At 39.8% G+C, this 24,277-nt stretch overlaps 1 long non-coding RNA gene across 2 annotated transcripts in view; it reads right to left on the minus strand.

Moving 5' to 3' along the window:
• Positions 1 to 24,277, minus strand: part of LOC132359576 (uncharacterized) — a 100,321-nt gene that overhangs the window by 15,746 nt on the left and 60,298 nt on the right. For both annotated transcript variants that reach the window (XR_009500879.1, XR_009500878.1), the window contains exon 2: positions 4,434 to 4,539. This is a non-coding gene — a long non-coding RNA (uncharacterized LOC132359576). The remainder of the gene's footprint in view (positions 1 to 4,433; positions 4,540 to 24,277) is intronic.

The raw sequence follows: 24,277 nt of genomic DNA on the forward strand, positions 1-24,277 counted from the left end.
AATGGATCTGTTTTTTTAATTCAAAGTATCAATGACTAAGGAAATAATATCATTTTTCTAATCAGGAATTTTTTTTTTAAGATCTGAAGCAGAACTCTTACTCTATAGAAATTTATTTAACATGAATAACATGTATAAATTTACGGATTAAGGTACAAACTTACTATAAAGATCAATGATCTCAGAACAGTACCTATATGAGGACAATCCTTCCAGAAAGTTTAAGGCTGCCATCTAATCCTGCTTTAACTTCAGCCACTCCCATGCCTGCCTTCCTCTTACCTGAGCATGTTAATAGCTCTGGCAACTGGCTAATTATAATAAGTGATAAGGACAAATATTTTCCAGACCCAGCCAACAATTTTATGATGTGCTAGCAATCCCCATGAGGATGCTGCTCATAAGTTTTTTTTTTAAAGCATTAGCTTCACTATATAATTGCTGTTTTGTATTAGCCACTACCTCCCTCCAACTGTAAATGATCATAGAATTTTGGAGATGAAAGAATCCCGGTGCTATAACCTTCTCATTCCACAGATAGAGATATTAAATCCAATACAGGTCAAATGAGTTACCCAAGGTAATAAAACTGTTGAAGGAATAAAACCCAGCTCTCCTAAAAGGGAACCCTCATACACCATTGGTGGGAATGTAAGTTGGTGCAGCTACTATGGATAACAGTATGGAGGTTCCTCAGAAAACTAAAAATAGAGTTGCCATATGATCCAGTAATCCCACTCCTGGGTAGATATCCAGACAAAACTGTAATTCTAAAAGGTACATGCGGGACTTCCCTGGTGGTCTAGTGGCTAAGATTCCACGCTCCCAATGCAGGGGGCCTGGGTTCGATCCCTGGTCAGGGAACTAGATCCCACATGCAGCAACTAACAATTCAAATGTCGAAACTAAATATCCCGCATGCCACAACTAAAGATCCTGCAAGCCACAATGAAGATCCGCGTGCCGCAACTAAGACCCAGCACAGCCAAATAAATAAATAAATAAATACATGCACCGCTATGTTCATAGCAGCACTATTCACAATAGCCAAGACATCGAATCAACCTAACTGTCCATCGACAGATAAATGGATAAAAAAGATACACAATGGAATACTACTCAGCTATAAAAAGAACAAAATAATGCCATTTGTAGCAACATGATTGGACCTAATATTATCATGCTAAGTCAGAAAGAGAAAGACAAATACCATATGATATCACTTATATATAGACTCTAAAATATGACACAACTGAATTTATCTATGAAACAGAAACAGACTCACAGACATAGAGAACAGATCTGTGGTTGCCAAGGGGGAGGTGGGGTGGGGGTCGGATGGATTGGGAGTTTGGGGTTAACAGATGCAAACTAGCATATATAAAATGGAGGGACTTCCCTGGTGGTCCAGTGGTTAAGAATCTGCCTTCCAATGCAGGGGACGTGGGTTCGATCCCTGGTTGGGGAACTAAGATCCCACATGCTGCGGGGCAACTAAGCCTGCACGCCACAACTACAGAGCCCACATGCTCTGGAGCCCAAGTGCCACAACTAGAGAGAAGCCTGCGTGCCACAATAAAAAGCCCTCAAACCACAACGAAAGATCCCACATGCCCAACTAAGACCCGACACAGCCACAAAAAATAAATAAATAAATAGATACATAGATAAATAAATTGATACATACATTTTAAAAAATGGAAACACAACAAGGTCTTACTGCATAGCACAGGGAACTATATTCAACATCCTGTGATAAACCATAATGGAAAGGAATATAAAAAATAATGTATATAACTGAATCACTTTGCTGTACAGCAGAAATTAACACAACATTGTAAATCAAATATACTTCAATTAAAAAAAAAAAAACAAACAGCTCTCCTGACTAAAGCAGTTTGTTGGAGAAGAAAATCAAAGAAGGCTGGAGTTACAGGCAAAGGAGTCATGTGAGATTAAGACTGAGCATGCATAAATAACTTACAGTCTTTAGACAGAGGGCAATGAGCACCGGAACGTGAGTAGAAGGAGCCAGGTACCGGGTCAAGTTACCACTTATCAATTATATGACTCCCTGAAGGCGGAAACTAGATTTTATTCATCTTGGTGTTCTCTAAGCCTAGTACCACATAAGGGATGTGAGAGAGGCTCAGTAAGTGAGTAAGCAGGCAAGCAAGTGGATATGAAACCGTACACTCTGGAGAAGTTTATGTAGAGAAGGAAAAAAGGGTGGAGCTTCGGGGAAAGACCTTGGTTAAATCACCATGGGGAACAAGAGGAATAGTCAGAAAGCAAACCAACAGAAACAGAACCGTGCAGGGTTAAGAAGCAGGGGAGGAGAAATCCAAGATGGCAGGAACGTCAACAGTGCCAAATATATGGAGAGGTTATGAAGAACAAGAATGAAGAAAAAGTCGTTAGTCAATTTACAGAAATAAGGCAAAATGTCTGTTACTAAGCTAGACCAGCAGCATATTTTGGCTGGGCAAGAGTTGGGGTTCCAGTGCATCAGGGAAGAGCAGATAACATCCATCCTCCACCTGGCACCATTGACATGCTTCCTAAGGTCACACCCCAGAGCATCCACTTATGTTAATCAGTGCCTTGAATGCTGCAGCAGAGGTGAGAAGTGCCCCCTCGTATCTATTTGCATATACCAATTTGCGTATAAAATGAGGACTCTCCCAGGGGTTCAAAGGGACTGGAACTCTAATCTTCTTGTAGATTTAAGGACATAAAAACAGATCTGACGGTGGCCCCAGCCTGAGGATAAGTTTCAGGAAAGGACAATGGAATCCCTAACAGGGAGCTTACCACAGGGAAGAAAGTGTGTGAACTGGTGGGCTATGCTCAGCACCAAATCTTTGGTGCACCGTGTGTCTTCCATTCTGGCAGTTCTTTGGAAGAATCTGCGAGTTTTGGGGCTTCTGAATTGATAGACCTTTTTCATTAAAGCTTCTGATATTTTGGGGCTCAGTTCTCTTTACTATGGAGCCCCATCCCTTTCTGAACTTATTTGGCCTAGGAGTAGGTTCTATGAGCAACTTGACTGTGTTCAGCATGGCTCATAGCAGACCAGTGACGTAGGAGTTTCTGAAAGTGGTAGTGGTTACAGTGGTTCCTCTTGTTCCCTCGCTGGCAGTGGCAGAGGACTTTGAAGTGACCCAGACCAGCTGTTATGGCGATTCAGTCCTCAGCATTTATCAAGCACCCTCCTGAAACACAGTAGACCCTGAGATGCTCAGTAAATGCAGCTGAATGATGACTTCAAAGAAGCCTTTAGAATAAATTGATGTCAAAGGCATCGCAAAAACCAGGTAGCAGTGTGAGAATCCTCAAAATGTCACTTATCTCTTCCCCAGACTATCATTGACCGTACATGTCTCAGGTCACCACACTAGGTCAGGACCAGAGGGTCGGAAGAGTGAAGAGTTCATACTTCAGCAGCCCTGGCTTTAAATGTCAAGAAGGATAGTGACAGGGATGTCACCATCAAAGCCCCTCATGGCACTGATGCCACTGGTGTTTGCACACCCTGGCCTGGCTTCTGCCAGGCAAGCGCGGGTTTGCTTTTGCCTTTTAGCTCTCAACATTTATTGACACTTCCTTCATCTTGGACACTTTGGGTAGGCACTGGACACACATCAGCGAACAAGCCCAGTCCTTGCCTTCCAGGGGTTTACAGTCTCGAGCAGAAGGTCCACAGATGAACTCCAGGGTATTCTGGGAAAACTCTTGAAATATATGTGAAATGGTGTGTCTACGTAGATTAGGGTGGGGATGGGAAGAGTCAAATTCTCATATGACTTTGTGACTCAAAAAAGGTTAAGAACCACTGATTGGAACCATCCATTTCCCTCATTTCTAGGTTCTTGGTCAAGTAATCAACCACTTAGCGCACCTCCCGGTGTCTCTCACCTTTTACTGTGTCCATGACTTGCCTTCCTCGCCAGCTCACAGCAGACCCCTGGCGGTGGAGGAGGGGAGCACACCTCATGATTGTCATTATCTCAGTTCCCAGGGGCTCTGTCCCAGGAAGGATGAGTTTAACCCAGGGAGTGGCCGCCCCTGCTCTTTTGGATGACTTTGGGCTCATCCAGTGAGCAGGCCACTGCCTACTCCCTGACAGGCAGAATGACTAGGGAGGAATTTTTAACTCTTTCTGAAGTACTGCTTGCTTCCTGAGACTTCTCCATGCTAGACATCCATTGACTGAGATGGAAGAACACACTTTTCTTTTACAAAGGGTCAGTGAGATCTCAGGGAGTGCTTCTGACTGGGAGGAATAGGGCAGAGGGAGGGAATGGACTGGGCAGAGCATTTCTGGTTAGCAGTCCTATCTCTCATGCAAAGTAACCAAATGTCATTCCGAAATGCTCATCACTCCTAAGCACATTTTTGTTAGTGTGACCCTTGAAACACAACACACCTACCTCCAGACACTCTCGGAGCCTTCAAAAGGGAGGGACAGATTCCCCTGGTCTTCCCTTAGACGGCACCACCAATCTCCTCCTAGATGCTTTACTATTCTGCCGATTTCTGTAAGATAGAAAACACATTTAAAGGAAAAAAAAATGTGTGCTGAAGTGTTCTAATGAGATTGAAGCCCCCAATTTTTGAAAATGTAATGTCTAAAAGCCAGAATAAGTTATTTTAAACTTATCAGCAATTTTCAGATTCAATTTTGGGAACAGACTATGTTTGTTTGGGAAAACATTCCAATGGCTTTATGGCAGCAAAGCCAAAATAGTGTTTTCAATGGTTAAGACAGAGAGAGGTACACTGCTGTCTTTCATGACATTGAAATGGCTTGCATTGTGGAATGAGATCCATCTCTGCAGAAAAAGATGTGTCCTGAGAAGTGAGCCTGGGACTAAAATGGGGTTTTCCCTTCTTACTGGGTCTCAAAGATCAGGGTCCTGCATCCAGGGATGAAAGGAGCAGAGAGAGATATAGGCAAGGGTACTACATGGCAGAAGGTAGATTTTGTGGCCATGTGGCAGCAGAATGAGGGATGAGGAAAGTGTAAAAGAAAAAAAAAAAAAAAAACCTTGTCTAGGTATATATGGCTGGTGGACTCCAAGAATAATAATTTCCTGTATCTCGTTCTATGGGGTTTTCCTCCCTCTTTCCTATACTAGAAGTCCTTTCTATTAACCCAAAGCTTTGGTAGGTGCTGGTCTGTGATGTGCTTGGACAGATAATACAGGGGTCTTCGTCTGTACTTGGGGTGAGGAGGTATGGAGAAAGCAGTAGCAGTTGGAGAAGCTGGTCACAAGATAGCCAGAAGTCCAGCAGAACTCCAGAACCAGCAGGGCTAGGCAGAAAATGTAAGCATACTCTGGGAATTACATGGGTGGGGAACCAGTCCACAGCTGAACTTTCAGTGGTGGATCAGGATCCGAGCTTGGACTTTTGTGGTTTTTAAACACTGAAGGGAAGGATGACCTTTGGAGACTAGAGAAGCCAAAGACTTCAGAGTTAGTTAGTTGGTTAGTTAGTTAGTTAGTTAGTTAGTACTTGAGTTGCCCCCAAATCATTTATGGCCAAATGTCATGAAAGCATGAATGGTAAGACTTAAAGGCGTTTAGAGGAAGGAAAGGTTGCTCTTCCCCATGATGGCTGGGAAGGCTTCACAAAAGAAGAATTTGAACTTGATCTAGAAGAGGAGGTAGCAGTTGGAAAGGGGGAGGAGCAGGAAGAGCACTCTTGTTAGGAGAAATGGCAGGAGAAAAAGCAGGAAGACCAAGGGTAATTGTGCTTTAAACAAGGAATGGTCCTGTCTGGCTGGAAGCAAGCCTATATTCTTGAGTATTCATCCTCCATACTTCAAATTACTTTAGGTCCCATTCCTGAGGTCCAAGGATGAGAACATATTATGCTCACCTCAGTGGAGTAATCAAAGGTGCTGAAGACATCTCGAGTCCACTGGTATCATTCTCAGAGAGAGACCAATCATCCCAAGAGGATGAGAACTGTTCTAAATGATTCACCCTTGGTTTTCTCATGCCTCACATCCCCTTCTCAAAAGGTACTCCTGCATCTTACACCCAAAACTGCTGAAAAATGCTGCAAGAAATCCACATCTCCTCTTCTGCCCAGACCCCACAGCTACTCTCCTCTGTGCAAAGACTCCTCTGAGAAAGAGGTGTTTTGCTTTCTTGTTTTCATTTAAAAATGCTTATTCAGCACCTCTTCTGTGCCAAGCCTGTTCTAAGTATAGAGTACACAGCAATGAACACACCAGTCTCTGCCCTCATAGAGTTTTCCTTCTAGTAGGGAAGACAGACAAATATAAATATGTAAATAAAATGTCAGGTAGTGTTATGAATAAAAGTAAATAAGCATAGTAAGGGGACAGGGAAGGATTTGTGAGCAAATCCAGAAGCGGCTCTGTTTTACACATGATGGACAGGAAAAGCCCATCTAAAGAGGTGACATTGAGCAGAGAGAGGCTGTAGGTGTGGAGGCCCATGCCTTGAGATGGGCCCAGGTTTTGAACAGGCCACTGTGGGTGGGCAAGCTCAGTGGACACAGTGGATGAAGAGGTGGAGGGGCAGACAGAGACTCCTAGGAAAGGGACAAAGGAGGAATTATCCTGTAGCTCCTGGACGTGGACCACTCCCACCCATCACAGCCACACAATGCCCATGGTCATAACCCCACTGATCCAGCCCTTGGAAGGGCCTTGCCTGCCATTTTTCCCTCACTCCCTCAACCAGACTCAATAAACTTTCCCAAAGTTACTATGCTCTGCAACTGGGGGATAAAAGGGTAAACTTCCAGCTTCAAAGTTAGAGCAATCAACAGCCAAGGGATTTGAGGTGGCTGGGGCCTTATTATCGCAATGTTGTAATGAGTCTCCAGAGAAGCCCCACAACTTCACTCCAGAGAGGGGCAAGTTTCCGTCAGTGAATCAATACCTGGGGCTCCAAGTCTCAAAATTCCACAGAAACCGGGAAACCATCCAAACACAGCGATGTACTAGATGCACATGGAGTCACAAAGTCTCCCCAAAATGACTTACACCAAGGCCTTGGTAGGGACGTTACTCCTGAATGTAGATGAAGGATAATACAGCAGGACCCCTGGGGCTGCCCGTGGTGGAGTTAAATGAATCTCATCACCCACAGTTACACCTATAGCTCAAAAGGAAAGGACAGGAGGACAGACCCCAAGGCCATCGCCACAGGGTGGTTCACTTGCTCCCTCACCCACAGAACCCAACGGCAAGGGTCAGAGTCCTCTGACAGAGCTGAGAATGTAATGGTTTTGATGAAGCTAGAAAGGCTAGAAAGAAGCTCCTGAGAGCCTGGAAACCCCCTCCAGCTGGGTGACCAGGAAGATCCAAGAGTAGCTGCTTCTCAGCCCTGAGGTAACTTGGGGTCTGTTTAAGGTAGCTGAGTGGTTGGAAAATGAAGAGCATGGGGCTTGTCAAAGAGGATGCAACACAACCAGGCTAAATAACAACAGTGAATACTTACTGAACATTTACTACATGTGTTTCAAAGACTACACATGTTATCCCAAATCCTCTAAGCAGACCCTATGAGCTAGGTGCTGTAATCCTGAAACCCACTCCACCGAGGAGGGGGCTGAGGCACAGAGACCAACAAGGCACTTGCTTCCAAAGTTACATAGCTAGTTAATGGAAGAGTCAGGATTTAAATCCAGGTCAGAATCCAGAACCCGTCCCCCTAGATGTTACCATGCATGGCACTCTGGAAACGATCCTGTAGCCCGAATAGTCTCAGTATGGCTCTGGATATAGTGGGCACCAACTATCTTTTGGGTGAATGACTTTTTGCTTCTCTTTTTGGCTGTGCCGCACGGCATGTGGGATCTTAGTTCCCCGAACAGGGATTGAAACTGTGACCCCTGCAGTGGAAGCACGGAGTCTTAACCACTGGACCGCCAGGGAAGTCCTGTGAATGACTTTTTACTATCAGGGAAATTTGCTTGACCAATGTCATAAGTATTGTTTCTCTTAGAAAATCTCATACTTTTGTTAAGTGCCTGGTTGGTATGAACTCTTCATTCCCAGAAGAGTAAAGAGCTGGGCTCTGTGAACTCCAGGACCCCTCCCTGGCTTGTGCTCAGAGTTCTCTGATGGAACTGCTCTGGGTGAGATACAAGGCAGAGGCTAATCCACAGAGGGAATCTGTGGAGCTCAGCAGGTCCACTGCAGGCAGAACCTGATCTACACCCTTGCTGTTTTCAGGGCACTGGACACCGTCCTGGCTAACCCTATACAGTTATGTGAGTTGCAGCTGCCCCTGGGTCTGTTTGAGAAACCATTCAACTGTCTTCTCTCTCCAACCAAAGGGATAGCCACCTCACCTCCACCATGTGACACAGAGAGCATCTGTGGAGCTCTTAAAGACAAGCAAGGGGATGCAGCTGCATGGTCTCCTACGGAAGGCCATTCCCTCTACTATCCAACCTAAATATTTCCTGTCACACACCAGAGCATTTCCACTCTCCATGAGGAAAAACAACAGAGGGTAACAACTGTCTGCTTACAATTCAAACAGTCACTGTGTCCCTTCCAATGGTCAACTCCCTCTCTTCTTTGATCATTTCTGAAGCATTCTTAGATGTCTCTTATAATTATATAAGTAGATCTGATTTTTTGCAGCTTTTTATTATGAAAATGTTCAAATACACAGGAAAGCATAAAAAAATAGTACAATGAACACCCAAAACCCACCATCTGATGCAAATTTTTAACTCTTAGTGAGCATCTATGCTTCTATGGATAGATGACATTTCTAAAGACAGGAAAAAGTTTCAAATATTCACAAGAAACCTAATTAATGACTATACTCAATGGTGAAATATTAAAATAATTCATTCATAAAATAATAACATTGAAATCAGAAATATATAAGTTTGATATTCACTAATTTGATCTTGGTTAAAAATTATAACAGAAGACAAAAGCTATAAGCCTTAGTTAACAATGTAAAAAACTGCCTTGAAGGAAACGGAGAACACTGACAAAGAGGCTTTAAGAAAAAAGAATAAAAACCATATGATCAAAAAAAAAAAAAAACACCATATGATCATCTCAATAGATGCAGAAAAAGCTTTTGACAAAATTCAACAACCATTTATGATAAAAACTCTCCAGAAAGTAGGCATAGAGGGAACCTATCTCAACATAATAAAAGCCATATATGACAAACCCACAGCAAACATCATTCTCAATGGTGAAAAACTGAAGGCATGTCCTCTAAGATCAGGAACAAGACAAGGATATCCACTCTTGCCATTATTATTCCACATAGTATTGGAAGTCCAACCACAGCAATCAGAGAAGAAAAAGAAATAAAAGGAATACAAATTGGAAAAGAAGAAGTAAAACAGTCACTGTTTGCCAGTGACATGATTCTATACATAGATAATCCTAAAGATGTCACCAGAAAACTGCTAGAACTAATCAATGAATTTGGTAAGGTTGCAGGATACAAAACGAATGCACAGAAATCTCTTGCATTCCTATACACTAACAATGAAAGATCAGAAGGAGAAATTAAAGAAACAATCCCATTTACCATCACAACAAAAAGAAAAAAATACCTAGGAATAAACCTACCTAAGAAGGCAAAAGACCTGTACTCAGAAAACTATAAAACACTGATGAAAGAAATCAGAGGTAACATGAACAGATGGAGAGATAAACCATTCTCCTGGATTGGAAGAATCAATATTGTGAAAATGACTATACTACCCAAAGCAATCTACAGGTTCAATGTAATCCTTATCAAATTACCAATGGCATTTTTCACAGAACTAGAACAAGAAATTTTACAATTTGTATGGAAACACAAAAGACTCCGAATAGCCAAAGCAATCTTAAGAAAGAAAAACAGCTGGAGGAATCAGGCTCCCTGACTTCAGACTATACTACAAAGCTACAGTAATCAAGACAGTATGGTACTGGCACAAAAAACACAAATATAGATCAGTGCAACAGGATAGAAAGCCCAGAGATAAACCCACGCACATATGGTCACCTTATCTTTGACAAAGGAGGCAAGAATATACAATGGAGAAAAGACAGCCTCTTCAATAAGTGGTGCTGGGAAAAATGGACAGCTACATGTAAAAGAATGAAATTAGAACACACCCTAATACCATACACAAAAATAAACTCAAAATGGATTAAAGACCTAAATGTAAGGCCAGACACTATAAAATTCTTAGAGGATAACATAGGCAGAACACTCTATGACATAAGTCACAGAAAGGTCCTTTTTGACCCACCTCCTAGAGTAAGGGAAATAAAAACAAAAATAAACAAATGGGACCTAATGAAACTTCAAAGCTTTTGCACAGCAAAGGAAACCATAAACAAGACGAAAAGACAACCCTCAGAATGGGAGAAAATATTTGCAAATGAAGAAACTGACAAAGGATTAATCTCCAAAATATACAAGCAGCTCATGCAGCTCAATATCAAAAAAACAAACAACCCAATCCAAAAATGGGCAGAAGACCTAGATAGACATTTCTCCAAAGAAGACATACAGATAGCCAACAAATATATGAAAAGATGCTCAACATCACTAATCATTAGAGAAATGCAAATCAAAACCACAATGAGGTATCACCTCACACCAGTCAGAAGGGCCATCATCAAAAATCTACAAACAATAAATGCTGGAGAGGAGAAAAGGGAACCCTCCTGCACTGTTGGTGGGAATGTAAACTGATACAGCCACTGTGGAGAACAGTATGGAGGTTCCTTAAAAAACTAAAAATAGAACTACCAGACCCAGCAATCCCACTACTGGGCATATAACTTGAGAAAACCATAATTCAAAAAGATAAGTGTACCACAATATTCACTGCAGCACCATTTACAATAGCCAGGACATGAAGGCAACCTAAATGTCCATCAACAGATGAATGGATAGAGAAGATGTGGCACATATATACAATGGAATATTACTCAGCCATAAAAAGGAACAAAACTGAGTTATTTGTAGTGAGGTGTATGGACCTAGAATCTGTCATACAGAGTGAAGTAAGTCAGAAAGAGAAAAACAAATACCATATGTAACTCATATATATGGAATTTTAAAAAGCAGTACTGATGAACCTAGTGTCAGGGCAGGAATAAAGACGCAGACGTAGAGAAAGGACTTGAGGGCGCGGAGGGGGCGGGGAAGCTGGGATGAAGTGAGAGAGTAGCATTAATGTATATACACCACCAAATGTAAAATGGATGGCTAGTGGGAAGCTGCTGCATAACACAGTGAGATCAGCTCGGTGCTTTGTGATGATGTAGAGGGATGGGATAGGGAGGGTGGGAGGGAGGTTCAAGAGGGAGGGGATATGGGGATATATGTATACATATAGCTGATTCACTTTGTTATACATCAGAAACTAATACAATATTGTAAAGCATTTATACTCCAATAAAGATGTGAAAAAAAAGAAAACATAAACCAACCATTGAGTCTTGTTAGATAGATAAGAAGACAGCAAAAATATTTACATATCAGTTACTCGAAAATTTAGTGAAATCTACATTTTTTTTTCCTGGATCTTGTGCTTACAGAATTGAGCATTTGTCTGAATCAGTCAACTAAAAAGACCAAGGAGCATTCCCACATTATTGAAAGAGTTTTTAAAAAATACTTCCGGGCTTCCCCGGTGGCCCAGTGGTTAAGAATCTGTCTGCTAATGCAGAGCACACGGGTTCGAGCCCGGGTCTGGGAAGATCCCACATGCCGCGGAGCAACTAGGCCCGTGAGCCACAACTACTGAGCCTGTGCGTCTGGAGCCTGTGCTCCGCAACAAGAGAAGCCACGACAGTGAGAGGCCCGCGCACCGCGATGAAGAGTGGCCCCCGCTCGCTGCAACTAGAGAAAGCCCTCACACAGAAACGAAGACCCAACACAGCCAAAAATAAATAAATAAATAAATAATTAAAAAAAAAAAAAAATACTTCCATGGGGACTTCCCTGGTGGCACAGTGGTTAAGAATCCACCTGCCAATGCAGGGGACATGGGTTCAAGCCCTAGTCCGGGAAGATCCCACATGCCTTGGAACAACTAAGCCCGTGTACCACAACTACTGAGCCTACGTTCTAAAGCCCGAGAGCCACAACTACTGAGCCCGCATGCCACAACTACTGAAGCCCTCGTGCCTAGAGCCCGTGCTCCGCAACAAGAGAAGCCACCGCAATGAGAAGCCCGCGCACCACAACGAAAAGTAGCCCCCACTCGCTGCAACTAGAGAAAGCCCACGCGTAGCAACAAAGACCCAACGCAGCCAAAAATTAATTAATTAATTATTTAAAAAAATACTTCCATGGATAGTTGTCTTGTAACATTGAAATTAAAAATATTTGTTATAGGAAACTATATGTGTTTAAAATGTTTATTTTCAGAAGACTGTGTTCATGTAAAGTTGCAAACTATTTTCATGAGAGGCTGATTTATCTATCACTATTATTATCACCTCACATATGGAATTATATAGCTAAATAAATGCTCAGGAGAAAACTCATAGCCTAAAATGCTTATAAACAAGAAAGAATAAAAATTAATGACTTGAGTATGCAAAACAATAAATTAGGAAGAAAAATTAAGAGGAAGGAATTAATATAGAGAAAAGCACAAAGTAATAAATTTTTATAACTAAAAACAGCAAATACAAGAACTGATTTTTGAAAATCAACTAAACAGATTAACTATTAGTGAGCCTAACTTTTTTTAAAAGGAGAAAGCACAAACACACCAGATAGGAAAGGAAGAAATAACCAGATACAGCAGAAATATACATATATGTATATATATAGTAAAGACATAATATATATATTTGGTTTTGCTCACATATATCCAAATACATTGGAAAACTTGTATGAAATGGATCAAAACTGACCCTAGAAAAGATGGGAAATCTAAACATACAGAAGTAGCATAGAATAAAGAAAGTTGTCAGAGTTGCCCTCTACATGCTCCCCGCCAAAAATCGCCAGATGCAGATAATTTCACAGAACTAAGCACAGAAAATAAGGAAATTTTTCTAATTATTATCATAAAGCAAACATTATATCAATAGGAAAACAGCAAAACTAGTACAAAAAAAGGAAAACTACCCACTTATGCGTATCAATGCAAAAATCACAAAATAGTCACAATAAGAATCCAGTAAAGCATTAAAAAAATAAGATACCATAACCAAGTGGGATTTTTCAAGGAATGCAAGACAATTCGATATTAGGAAATCTATAAATATAGTTCATCATACAAATAGAAAAAAAGAGAAACATCTTATAATCATTTCCATGGATGTTGAAAAAAATTTTTTATAAAAACCAACTAACATTCTTAATTTTTTTTAGCTTAGAAAGTTCTTAATAAAATGAGAAAAGATGAATACCTTCATAACATTACATATCTGTAATCTCCAAAGTCAGAATTATTTTCAGTTGGGAAAGACTAGAAGCTTTCCATTAAAGTTAGAAAAACCGCAAAATGTTCACTGTTGCCTACAATATATGGTGCAAATATTCAAGAGAAATCAGGATGAAATTAGCAAAGAGATGAAAACTGTACAATTTTTAACTGGAAACTTCCAGAAAATTATCTCAGCCAATAAATAAATTGAGTAAGATGGCTCAGTACAAAGATAATATACAAAAATCAACATATATATATATATACAAAAATCAGTAGCTTTATTATTAGTGAGAAATAGGTTGCAGATAACGGAAATCATTCAAATTGGTATAAGCAGAAAGTGATTTTTTTGTGTGTGGTTTACAAAGTCACTGGAAGGAATGGAAGAATAGGATCTAAGCAGAACTTCCAGGAACGCTTAGCCAGACTATCTCTGCTGTGATGGGGTGCACTGCCAATTCTACTGCAGGAAGCTGCTGGAGCAGGAAAAGTGACACTGTCTGCCGGGAACCATGTTGGAACACGGTTATCTCATGCCCTGCCACTCTCCCCACATAACACAGCTCCAGATTCTGTATTCTGCATGTACAAAATCTAGATCTCATCCAGAATACTAGTTATAATGCAGTCTTGGAAATGTAGTTTTCAGCTATAGAAAGTCAGCTCTAATGAAAAGCTGTAAAAATAATCTCCTTGGACTTAAACCATTTTTAAATCCAGATGCTGTATTATAAAATGCCTTGTTCTGTGCTGATAAGAAACTTAATTTCATAAGCTTTCAAATTAAACACAGCTGGTTAATCAACCAGGGTGAAAGAGTCAAATAAGAATAAATTTAACTGTGTTCTCAAACAAAAGTGACAAATTTCTCTGTTGGTTTCCTGCTATTCAATATAAAAATACATAAGTAAAGGTGATTCACTGTTAAATTATTTCATAACTCATTTTAAATGAATACCTTAAAGTTTGTCAAGAATCATGAACTGGATTTAGTTAAATAGGAGAAGTCATGAGGCACAGCTAAGTGAAGGAGATAATAATAGTTTATTAATGATATTTGTGAATCACTTCCAGTAAATCTGATCTGCCAATGAACTCCTGCTTGGTATTCGGATGTGGTTCTTCATAAGCTATAAAAAAGCCCAAACAACTTTTAATTATTGAGCTAGGTACCATAATTCATTGACTCCTTTCTGCAAAAGTTAAAAACAATCTAGACAGCATAACCAAATAGTTGATGAATATTCTCCTTATGGAAGTATTCCAGCTACTAAAGAAAGTACGAAAGAATTAGAATACAACAGTATGAAATATTCTTGACAAGAAAATCAAACTTGAATCTGATCAAGCCTCTACATCAAACAACCAGTCTTCAGGGAATACAGAGGGGCAGAGGAATGGGTTGCACAGCACCACGAGGATGCAAAGAGTAAGCAGAGACTGTGGGCATGTTATAGGACAAATGACCGGTTCACTCAACTAAATTGTAAGGGGAACAGAAAGAGAGAGCCAGGATGAGGATCTAGATTTTAGAAACCTTAGGGCAACATCAGCAAGTTGCAAAGTATGGTCTGTTATGTTATGTTAAAAAATTTTTCAAGATGACCAGAGAAATATGGACAGGAAATATGAAAGGCTATTTAATGTACTAAGCTCCCTATGCTGTATTAGATTATATGCACTGTTAGTATGGTATATATTAATATATAATATTATTAGTATAAATATCAAGAAATTATTAAACTTATGTTAAGAGAAATATGTCAAGAGAGAAAAAGATAAAGTAAATGTGGTACATTGTTAACATATGGGGAATCTGGGTGAAGGATATATGGGAATTCCTTACAACTTGACTATAAATCAAAAGTTATGTTAAAATAAAAAGCTAAAAGAAAATAAAATTGTGTTTCATTTCCACAAGTCTCAAACGAAATCAAAATAACGAAGACAGAGGAAACTGTCTCTCTAGAGCCACAAAGTCCTTGTTTACACAGAGGAAGTTTATATCCTCCAGGTGGATAGCCAGCTGTGCCATCACTACCTATTAAAAGTATCCTGGCGCAGGGGGACTGACCTGAAGCAGGAATGGGGTCCGGGTCCCCACAGGGCCGGAACTCCACAGTCGGTGAGCTGCCCTGGAGCATTTTATAGTCCTTGTTGCTGTAGTTCTTGTTGTGGATACATTATTTTCCTTATTTTCTTATGCTTTATTAACTCTAGTGATATAGTACTAAATCTCTTGGGCTTTATACAATCATATTACCAGCTTGTGTTTATCTCTTCTTTTCCAACGTCTCTACCAGCTATATCATTTTGTGTGACTGTATTTGCTAGAAAGCCTACAAGATAATATCAAATAATAATGTCCATAGCAAGCATCCTTATCTGGTTCCTAATTTTAATTGAAATCATATTTCAATGAGCTCTACTGGTGTGTTTGGTAATTGGTTTTTGTTATATTTAAGAAGTCTGCTTTTGTCCCTATTTTTATAGAGTTTTAAAATTAAGAATGGCTGCTAAATTTTATCAAAAGTTTTCAGCATCTATTGATATGATCATAATATTTTTTTTTAATTTTTTTTTAATTTTTGACTGTGTTGGGTCTTCGTTTCTGTGCGAGGGCTTTCTCCAGTGGCGGCAAGCGGGGGCCACTCTTCATCGCGGTGCGCGGGCCTCTCACTATTGCGGCCTCTCTTGTTGCGGAGCACAGGCTCCGGACGCGCAGGCTCAGTAGTTGTGGCTCACGGGCCCAGTTGCTCCGCGGCATGTGGGATCTTCCCAGACCAGGGCTCGAACCCGTGTCCCCTGCATTGGCAGGCAGATTCTCAACCACTGCGCCACCAGGGAAGCCCGATCATAATATTTTTTAATTAATTTGTTATTGTCCTAGATTATGTTGCTAGATTTTCTGATACTGAACACACTTGTATTCCCGGAATAAACTTTTCTAGGCATGATTTATTATCCTTTTGATAAATACCAGATTTTACTTAGTAGTATTTAATTTAGGGATTTTCCTCCTATATTCAAAAGCGTGCTTGTTCTGTATTCCTTTCCCTTATTTTTAGGTTTTAGGTTAAAGTTATATTGGCTTCTCAAAAGGAATCATAGAGATTTCCATCTTTTTCTGTGACCTAGAATAGTTTAAATAACATTGAGATTATCTGGTCTCAATCAATCTCACAAAATATAGCTGTGAATCTATCTGGTTCTGCCTCTTTTTATTATTAAATCTTTAATCACCTTTCCAGTCTTCAATATTTAATTGGTCTACTCAGACTGCCACTGGCCTGCCTAATTCACACCTTCTCACCCTAGAGAGAAGTTTACCTCTCAGCAAACCTAGCCAACTTACACAGAGCCAACAGTTGGCTCTCTCATTCAAGGAATGGCCCTTTTATGCAAATAGACCTACTCCTCTTGGGAGAAAAACCCACAGCAGCTATCTTTATTTAACAAAGCCTTTATTCATAAATATAACTGGATTCTCAAGTACCACCAGATATTTGAATAAAAATCAACAGCATGAAGAAAGAGGTACAAAGATGACCAAATGGGCAACTAACATTAGAGAAACCTGAGGTGATAAGGAAACTAAAATTGCTTTAAAATTTATGCAATACTCAAAATGATTGAGTGTATATGATACTCATAAAAGCATATAATCTGTGAGGAAAAAGGAGCAATCAGAGAACAAAAATGCTTTTTGACATTAAAAATACAAATGTCAAAAAATTGCACTGGGGCTTCCCTGGTGGAACAGTGGTTAAGAATCCGCCTGCCAATGCAGGGGACACGGGTTTGAGCCCTGGTCCAGGAAGATCTCACATGCCGCAGAGCAACTAAGCCCGCAAGCCACAACTACTGACCCCGAGTACCACAACTACTGAGCCCGTGTGCCTAGAGCCCGTGTGCCTAGAGCCCGTGTTCGCCAACAAGAGAAGCCACCGCAGTGAGAAGCCCACGCACTGCAACAAAGAGTAGCCCCCGCTCGCCACAACTAGAGAAAGCCCGCACACAGCAACAAAGACCCAACGCAGCCAAAAATAAATAAATAAAATAAATAAATGTATTAAAAAAATAATAATAAAGTTGTTTTAAAAAATTGCACTGGACTGTGTGAATAATAAAATGAAAATAAGATAATAAGAAATCAGAATTAAATTTAATGCCCTATAGTGGAGACTAGAAAGTAAATAATTTCAAAATATAAAAATAAATTTAAGCCGCATGGAAGATGGATCCAGAAATCAAAGATCTGTCTAAGAGAAGTTTCAAACTGAGACAATGGCAGGAAGGAAACATTCAAGGAAATAGCTGAAGAGAATCTCCCCAAACTTCATGAGTCTTCATTTTGAAATGATCTATGTGGAGGCAAACAAAATTAGTTTTTAAAAGACTCATTCCTAGACTCCATCTAGTAAAATTTCAGAACTCCAAGGGTAGAGAAAATCCTGAAAATTCCCAGAGAGGGAGTGAGAAAACAGGTTACCAGAAGAAACAAGGGTAAGAAAGGCACCAAACTTCCCATCAACAACATTTAATTCTCAAAGACAACTGAACAATATTTCAAATTTTTGAGGGTGGGAAAAGGTTTGTGTGTTTTTACTATTCAATTAATTTTTTTATAAATAATACTTTTACTTGGTAAAAGAATGAAACTATATTAAAAAGTGTTCAGAGTCTCACTCCCATCCCCACTTGCTCCATTCCCCACTCACCTGTCTCCAAAGGTAATAACCATTTCTATTAGTTTCTCATTTATCCTCCAAGTTGGAAAAACAATTTTGAACTTAGATTTCTAAACAATCAATCTAAATCAAGCCAAAAAATCAATCAAGTTTGGGCAAAATAATTGCATATGCGACACAAGCACTCAGAGTATAGCGTACAATGGGGTTTTTGGGAAATAAAATGCTAGAAAAAGATTCTAGCAAAATGAAAAGGGAACCAAGAAAGAGGACACACAGGATAGACACTAGTTATATGGCAGCCAGCTGAATATGACCTATGAAAAGTGAAAGAAGCTTAAAAGAAGTTGAGGAGGATCTGCTAGACCCAGAGACAGATATACTAGGATAGAAAAGTACCAAACTACCTAGAGGTGGTGCTCCGCAACAAGAGAAGCCACGACAATGAGAAGCCCGCGCACTGCAACGAAGAGCAGCCCCTGCTCACCGCAACTAGAGAAAGCCCACGCACAGCAACGAAGACCCAACACAGCCAAAAATAAATAAATTAATTAATTAATTTAAAAAATAAAACAAAATTACAATATAGCTAAAAATATTAGGACATGGGAAGAGAGACAGAAGGATAATCAATTTTTTAATCTTTGGTAAGGGAGTATCTAGGAACACTAAAGTTGACAATAAGAATAGAGATTCAATTATGTATTGTTAACTACATGAACAAAAAAGTAACTACTACAGTCTGGAGTTGGGGGGATCAGGGAAGTGGGAGGTACTGCAGAAGTGATAAATTCCTCATCTTTGAGAATATAGCCCCAGACACTGTTGAAAGATGATAAACCAAGGAAAAAGGCAGAGATATTACTAAAGACAGAAATATTAATTAAAGATATAATTAACCAAAGGATGTTAATTAAAGATAAAATAATAATCATGTGAACAATCCCAGTCAGAAAGTATTATCAGATGCTTGTTGTTAATTGAACTAGGGGAAGAGGAAAGAAAATTTTTTACTTTTCCCATCTTACAATCCTCTATAATATTTGAATTTTTTTAATGTGTACTACTTCTATAATTTTTTAAACAACTTTTTAAAATATCTGTACGAGGATATACTTTATAATGTTTGTAACTGTGGGAATGGGAAACAATTAAATGCAGAGAGACAAATAGGAAACTGATTAAAATAATTTAAATTGATTTTATGTATTTACTGACATGGAAAGATCCCCACACTCTATCAAGTTTTTTTATTTAAAAATAATCCAAATGCTAAATAACATGTACATCACGATCCATTATTTTAAAATCTGTGGTGTATATAAATGTGTGTATGCACAAGATGCTTATTCTAAAATGTGAATAATTATTGCAGCCAGGTGGTAAGAATGCAGGTGATTTTTATTTTTCTCTTTTTGCTTGGATTTTCTAAAATTTCCTATGAGGAACATAAATTATTTTATAGCAAAAAGAAAACAAAAATGTTATTTTAATACATTTTTTCTTAACCCATTCCACGTTTCTGCTGATTGAAACAAGGTCACAAGGTCTATTTGTAATTCCTGGCACAACTGAATATTTATCTGAGTCAAAATCTGTTTGACATCACCCTCAAATCAAAGTGTTCAGGTACAAAAATGTCCTTCAACCCACAGTGATAAGAATGCAGTTTCATATTTAAAGCAGATAAAAAGAACATCATTTGCCCAGTACCTAGTGCAGCTGTGACATCGATTTCACAGCCAAGGAAAGGGGAATCTAAATCATCACAGATGACAACAAAACACAAGCTGAGTTTGTCAGAGGTAGTTCATTGTCTCGGATATTCATTTCAAATCGCTTTGGGAAGGGAAACTTACTGCTGCTAAATTTCAAAACATCTGAAAATCTGTGATTTTTCCAGTCATAAAGAACAGTCCTGCAAACCTTGATAAGAAAGTTTACGTTGACTTCATTACAACAGATTTAACAGTGAGAAAACAAAGCCAAAAGCAATAGGTACTAATGCTCTAGTGCAAGTTCGGATCCAAAGCATTTTCATCACCTCGAAGTAAGAGGGTCACAAATCACCACTCCCCTGCAATTTGGGACATTTTACTTCCAAGTAAAGGCCGTCCTGTACTTCAGAATTTTTAAAGTGACAAGAAGACACTTCAAAGGTAACAACAATATACTTCCATTCAATTTCACTTGTAATTTTTGGCCTTTGTCTAATCTTAATCAGATTTCTCTGAGAATGAGAATTCAGAAAATCAAAATAGTGTTTACCACAAACTGAAAAACTGTAAAGAGCAGTGCTGAAGTAATAATTATGGTAACAATTATTGAGCTTTTCCAATGCACCAGGCACTATATTAAGTACTGATTAAGTACTTAAGTGTTGTTAAGTACTTAATCAGTACTTAAGCACTTAATTAAATTAAGCAATTAAATCAGTATTTAGATGCTGATTAAGTCCTGTATTAAGACCATTTCTCATGTTGATACTGACAAAACCTCATGAAATAGGCAATAATATTATCTACATGTGGCAGATTGTATTTTCTAAATATGGCCACAACTATATCTCCCATCCCAAATGCTTTCCACAATGTGACTTTGCCAAAGTTCCTATCAACAGGTTGGGGCCTATATACCCTCACTTTGAACCAGGGCAGGCTTTAACCAACTGAGTATGGTAGAATGATGTCATATAACTTCCAAGGCTAGGTCAGAAAAGGCCTTGCAACTTCTACCAGGCTCTTGGGACGTTTGTTCTGGGGAACACCAGCCACAACTTAAGAACTCCTAGTATAGTTAGGCCATCATGCTGTGAGGCCATGTGTAGATATTTCTAATCAATAGTGCCAGTTGAACTCCCAGCCAACAACCAGTCTTCACTGCCAACCATGTGAGTGGACCATCTTGGACATCCAGCCCAGTCAAGCCTTCCGATGACTGCAGTCCCAGTCTCATGAGAGATCCTCCAGGTAAGATTTCCCAGCCAAGCCCTTCCTGAAGTCTTGACTCACATTTTACACCACCAAGTTCAGGGCGCTTTGCTACACGGCAACTGTAAGCAGAACACACCATTTTGCAAATGAGGAAATTGAGGCTTAAAGAGTGATTTGACTCCAGGTCTTGACTATCATTTTATCCGGCTGCCAGATGTTGGCATAATAAAGTTTGTACCATGCAGAAGATATCTCTCTCAAGTCACATGTTTATTCCAACACGTCCATCAGCAGAACACACTGTGGGAGGAAAACTGTGACTTCACTAAAGTGAAAGCAGTCTATTTCACTGCATTCTGTGATTAAGTGGTTTTCTGTTTCCGTCTATTGATCTGTTAACTAAAATGTTGAAAACCTCTTACAAATTACTTATGCTATTACAGCAGAGTGCTCCAACCTACAGTAGGCAAGTGTCCTAATAAGAGATATCCCAGGAGATGACTCTCTGTCTCTCCCTAAAATCACTTCTAGCAGGCTGTGTTGACATTTCAGAGGTCAATTCTTGCAGACTTTTCTCAAAGCATGAGCTATATGGACTCATGTCAAAGATTTTATTTAACAACTCATTCATTTATGAGGGAAACCGGTAAGATATTACAACTAGCTTAAAGAAGCATTCAAAGAGCAATGACATTTATAGGGATACGAAATTCTGAAATGAATTTGTAAATACGTGCACACTGGGTCTATTACAGAAAATTGTCAGTCGCATTCTAATGAACACAATCCTTGTGTTTTTCTACAGACAAGAATAATTTACATTATGATTAGTTTTCTACAATTTACAAAGTGCTAAAACATCTTAAAAACATTGGAAGGCAGAGATGACCTGAGTGAGTGAGTTAGGACACTCACTAATTTTGTAATCTTTTTTTTCCATTTCAAAGTCCTTCATGATATTCACATTTTTATTGAGAAAGGATTAATAATCTAAATTATATTCATATTGCAAAATTTACTTAGAGCAATTTAATATATGTACTTCTACTCCTTTGTAAATTTTACATTAATATTTAATTCATTAATTTGTAACACTATATGATGCCAGGTAAAGCAAATATTAATCTTAGTTCACAGACTCGTGTATACCAAATTTAATTTCCTTGCTATTCTTTTTTTTTTTTAATTTTTATTTATTTATTTACTTACTTATGGCTGTGTTGGGTCTTTGTTTCTGTGCGAGGGCTTCCTCCAGTTGCGGCAAGCGGGGGCCATTCTTCATCGCGGTGCGTGGGCCTGTCACTATCGCGGCCTCTCTTGTTGCGGAGCACAGGCTCCAGACACGCAGGCTCAGTAATTGTGGCTCACGGGCCCAGTTGCTCCGTGGCATGTGGTATCTTCCCGGACCAGGGCTCGAACCCGTGTCCCCTGCATTGGCAGGCAGATTCTCAACCACTGCGCCACCAGGGAAGCCCCTCCTTGCTATTCTTAAAACTCAGTTTAATTTCCGTAGACGCCCCATTAACCTGATGGTAGAAACTAAATCTCAGTCAGTTCTGGGTTCTCCCACAAGCACACTTTTCTCCAGTGTTGTGTCTAAGTTCTGAGGAAGCTGCGAGGAGGCAAGGAGGCCTCCTTTGCCCACCGGTCCTCTGGATCCTCCCATCTTGACCCCGGTCATCAGTCCACAGGTAGCAGGTACATTGCTCCTCATTTTCATCAATGAGGCCCTTGCAGGCTGGGCGGCTCTCCCTGCTCTCTCTGTGCCCCTTTCAGACACTCTAGCCTTTATTACTGCACCTCTCTGAGCTGTGGGAAACTCTTTGATGCTCTCAAACGTCCCACCTGCCTAGGAATTTTATGCAGCCACTTTTCCCCTAAGGTACGGTCACTGCCCTGGACCTTCCCAGAAAGCAAATTACAAGTGCTCTCTGTTCTCAGACCCACAACTCTGTGTGGGGTTCTGTCATCTCCCCCCTTAGACTCAGCCTGGGGTTGGGAAAGGGCAGAGTACAGTCCCGGAGACCCAACAGTTCTGAGCTATCCTGTTTTCCTCTTCAAGTCTCCTCTTTCCCCTGTTATGCAGAATCTCGGGAAATAAGAAGCCTTGCCCTGACTCATCAGGTTTTTTCTAGGCCCTGAGTCCTAAACTTGAAAAGGCTTTATTCTGCCTTCTGCAATAACATTTCTTTCCCAGTTTCCTTACCCAAATGGGAGGAATAAGACAGCTCGGAGGGATAAGAAATACCCATAAAAAACAATGGTTAACAATTCAAAACTGTGATACCACCACATGGGTACTGTGCCAGATGTCTGAAAGACAAAGAAAAATATGATTCAATTTCTGATGTTAGGATTTGTCCAGGGTCACACAGCTAGTAGGGAAATACAGAGGAAAAACTCAACAGTGATAATATTGTATTTAGTGCAATATCAGAATTTATATTTATAGATGAGAGGAATGTGGTTGGGCTGGGGGTGGGTAGGAGAACTACTCAGAAAAGTTTTCTCATGGAAAACTCGATCTGATTTTTGCCAAAGTTAGAAAGGCATTTCAGGTAGAAAGAACAGCATATGTAAAGGTATGGAGGCCAGAGAGAACATGTTCTTTTCAAGAAGGACAGGCAGTTTGGTTGAAGACTAAGCTATGGAAAAAGAATCACGGAAGAAGAAACTGGAGCAGTAGGTGGACCCACGATCAAAAGGATGCTACACTAGAAAGCTTACATTTTACTCTGAAGGTTAATGAAGGCATCCAATGATTTTAGGCTGGAAAATATTATAACCTGTTTTGTGTTTTTAAAAGATCACTCTAGCAGAATGTGGGCAACTAAAGTGAGAAAGATATTAAAATCCAAGTAAGAGATAAAAGAACCCAAGCTAAAGCACTAACAGTGGGGATGGAAAAAACAGGAAATTTATTTGCAAGATATTTTTGAGGCAAAATTACAGAAGTTGGGGTAAGAGAGTAAAGGAGAGAAAGGAGTCGAGGAAAACTCCCCAGATTCTGGCTTGGGTGACCAAGGAAATGATGATACCATTCACATAAACAGGAATACACATGAAAAGGGCAAGTTTGGGCAGAAGTGGATTGGGGGAGAGAGGAGGATGATACATTCACATTTTTTCATTCATCTAAAAGATACATGGTGAGAAATCATGCTGTCAACCCTGCCCCTCTCTGCCCCAAACCACCAACTGAAACAAGTATTGTTGTTTTATTGGTCTCTGGTA

Source organism: Balaenoptera ricei, chromosome 2 (assembly GCF_028023285.1).
Source record: "Balaenoptera ricei isolate mBalRic1 chromosome 2, mBalRic1.hap2, whole genome shotgun sequence".
NCBI classification, from domain to species: Eukaryota; Metazoa; Chordata; class Mammalia; order Artiodactyla; family Balaenopteridae; genus Balaenoptera; species Balaenoptera ricei.